The sequence below is a fragment of the Micrasema longulum genome, unplaced genomic scaffold, assembly GCF_059751315.1.
Source record: "Micrasema longulum isolate JH-2025_06_02 unplaced genomic scaffold, ASM5975131v1 h1tg002957l, whole genome shotgun sequence".
In the NCBI taxonomy this organism is placed as follows: domain Eukaryota; kingdom Metazoa; phylum Arthropoda; class Insecta; order Trichoptera; family Brachycentridae; genus Micrasema; species Micrasema longulum.
In genome coordinates, this window is record NW_028280071.1 from 16,038 (window position 1) to 20,064 (window position 4,027).

Below are 4,027 nucleotides of genomic sequence, written 5' to 3' on the forward strand. Positions count from 1 at the left end.
CGATTTCTATTGAAAACATCGTGTCAATTTTCATACCATTGTTGTATTTAAAAAAATACGAATAAGAACGGAAGCTTTTGAATTTATGTGATTGGGTTATCACTTAGGTACAAAATATATAAATCTCGAAACAAAAAACACTTAATTTTCTTGTATTTCCCTAAGCTACTTCCTCCAAGGAGTGGCGAAATAATCGTCATTTATTATATTAGCATAACATATTCCGAGATATCATGTCGATCTGTGTGATTATTTACGTTTATTTATGTTGGGCAGATATGGACGCCGAGTACATCCGCTCCATCAAGGGCCGTAAGATGCTGAAGGTGAATGGAAGAACTTACCGGTATGTGAACAAATTCCGCTCCAAGATACACTGGCGCTGCTCTAAATCTAAAGACTGCCGAGCTAGAGTTCACACTATTCCTGAAGGAATTGTCTATATCAACGAATTACACACTTGCTTCTCCGGTCTTGATGTACACTATGAAATTGCTGTAAAAGATCCAGTATAGCCAGTATACATATACATAATACCTGAATATTCACATATGGACCAATAATCATATAAAATGTAACTATATTGTTTTCGCAATGGATGACGCACGAAAATTTTCTTTAATAAAAGAGTTTAAAACGATTCATCGTTTTTCTTATTTACCTACACTGTACGTACTGGGTACTCATAAAAAAATGTAATCCTCATAGTTTTGTTTATACTTTCATTGTATTATTAATTAGCGGTGTATTTAATTTGATACATTATTTTGCATGTATTTATATTCGTTTACGCTTATTTATTTTTTTTAGCAAAGAACCCCCAGGCTTGAGAAAATTCACATTGTTTTTTGTTCTCACCCGGAATCGAACCTAGAGCCTTCCGTGCGAGAGTTAAGCGTCTTAGCCGTTACACCATGGAGTCCGCCAATAATGTATCTAGATTTGTCTTAATTTAAAAACGTACTTGCCCAATATATTCTAACTCCACTGGACTTTCGTCCTGAGTTTGATTGGTACATTTTTAGAATTCACAAATATAAACAATAATATGTACGTGTTTAGTAGACAAAATTAATTTTATCGCAAATTCAAATAACATTATAAACTAAATTTAAAAAAAACTCCTGCGTAAAAACTACTTAAATGCCATTAATACTTTTTTTTATATGTACTCATATTACATTGTAATTGGCTGGAGGTGTGCTGTAAAGAATATGTAAATTTTTAATAAATAAACAATAAGCCTTTCGCTCACGGATTGTTATTTGAGTTAAAGGAAAATCCTCCTCTCAACCTTCTCAACTCCTGGAAAATCCCGTCTTGATCGCCTAAAACATCGGTTCGGGGTTCCGTGCAAGGTCACAGGGGTTCTGGAAGTTAGGGCGTATTGTACACAATATTGTTAAAATCTACTAAAGAAAAGTAGATATATTTACTTGCGACCTATGCATGTTTTGCTTCATTTCCTTATGCGCGTCCAGCGGTACATAGGGTACTCTAACTGTAGCGTATCTTTATAGTTTTTGATACGTACAAGTACATGTACAATGTACATGTCTACACTTCAGGGCCCCGATTACAACGGGAAGTTAACAGAGTTATCTTCGACTGTCTATAAAGAAAAACCGATATTTGTGCAAATTAGTATATTTGCATGAACATTTAAAGTATCTTCGCCGGTAACCTAAAATTGAACATGTATTAAAGAAAAAAATGTATGCATATTCTACTTTTCATACAGAAAACTTAACTTTACTTTGTAGATACAATCGAAGATAAATGTTAACTTCCCATTGTAATCGGGGCCCAGATCCGGTCCAGGATCTATGAAATATTGCGTTAAAAGTGGCTGTTTTTACTACATATTTAATGTCAACCTTTTTCTCAGCTCGATTAACCCTTTTTAGGCTAATTGAAGAATACAGTCCACAACAACAACAACAACAAACCATCACACCGTTTCCCCGTAGGGGTAGGCAGAGAGGATAGAACGCCATAACACTCTATCTTAGCATACAGACCTCGCTTCCTCTACATTCATACAGCTTCTCATGCACGCACGCTGATTATTCCTACTTTTGACATGTCCATCTTCAAGTATTTGATCGTGCCATGTCTTTCTCGGTCTTCCTCGTTTTCTGCATCCATCAACATTTGCATCGTAGATCCTTTTAGCCGTTCTTTCGCTGTCCATTCGCTCTACATGTCCAAACCAACGCAGCACCCCTTTCTTGATTCTGTCAATAATGCATGTCTCAGCCTTACACACTTTACGGATCTCGACATTTGTGCACCTATCATACATCGTTTTACCACACATTCGCCTGAGGGATCGCATTCCGACAGCATTTAACCTACTTTCATCATTATTTTTTCCAATTCCATACTTCGCTCCCATACATTAGAGTTGGAACTAGAACTCCGTTGTGAACTGCTAGTTTAGCCTCCTGCGATAAACATTTGTTTGCCAAAGTAGATTTTAGTGCACCGTTCACCCTGTTCCCGGCACTCACCCTCCTTTCAATATCTTTCTCGGCCTTTCCGTCCCTAGTAAACATACTTCCCAGGTACACAAATTCTTCTACCTGATTCAGAATATCTCCGTTCACGCTGATCTCACATTTAGTTATATTTTTATCCCTTTCAAAAACCATCACTTTCGATTTATCAACATTCATAAGCAAATCGCTTTTCTTGCATGCATCGTAGACTTTTGTTACCAAGAATTGAAGGTCTTATTTGCTGCTAGCAAGAAGCACGGCATCATCCGCATACAGAAGACAGTTAACAGTTATACCACTCATTTTTGCTCCCATTCTTAAATCTTTCAGTTCTTTCATACAGTTATCAATGTATATGTTGAACAACCATGGTGACATTACACATCCCTGTTTGACTCCTTTTGGAATATTAAACCACGATTTGAATGACCCATTCACCTTCACACATGCTGTGCTGTCCTTATACAGTGACGCAATAGCCCTTGTCAGGTTACCATTTACTCCATACTCCGATAAAACCTTCCACAATTTCTCTCTATCAACTCTATCAAATGCCTTTTGCAGATCGACAAATGCGCAGAAAAGTTTCTGGTGATTAGCCAGAAACTTTTCTGTCATATTTCGCAGAGCAAATATTTGATCCATACATCCTCTTCCATTCATAAATCCACTTTGTATATCCCAAACTCTATCTTTAGTCACTTTTCTTACTCTCTCAATCAGTATTCTGCCATAAATCTTTCCAACAGCGCTCAAAAGGCTGATAGCTCTATAGTTTCCGCAGTCCACCCTAGAGCCTTTTCCCTTGTATAGAGGCATAACAACAGCTCTCCTCCAATCAGGGGGAGCGCATTTCTCCTCTAAACATAGGTTAAAGAGCTTATGTAGCCATATAAAAATTATTTCTCCACCCGCCTTTATAAACTCTGGCAATGTTATCATAACCTTGCGCTTTCCCATTCTTCATATACTTAGCAGCATTTTTAATTTCTTCCATACTTATCTCTTTCGCATCGTCATCTGCATTTATGTTTACTTGAGAAGGTGGTGCGCTGGCTATATTTCCTGTATGCGTTTCGTACACCTCCTCAAAATATTCCTTCCATCTCGTTTTAATTCCACTATCATTCGTCACCATTTTCCATCGTTTCCTACTACTGCTGTCATACATCCACTATCCTTACTTTTTTGGGAATTTTTAACTGCTTTGTTTTAAAGAATACAACCCTGTTTGTAAAATAGAACCCAAAACCTGTAGCTCAATCACAAACAACTATTTAATAAGCGACGTGATAACAATTTATCACCATGATTGTTTATCGTATCGCGATCACAATGGAATATCCGTGAACATCCAATATTAAATGTCAAAATATTTACGTTTCGTGACGCATATTATTATTATTACGGATAACTTGGATAACGCCATTTTCGTTATATAATACCTCAAGGGCGCTTTACATAGTGATTCTATAGATAAATAAATTTAATAGAAGCTTTTAAATTTGTAATTTCATTAAAACAAT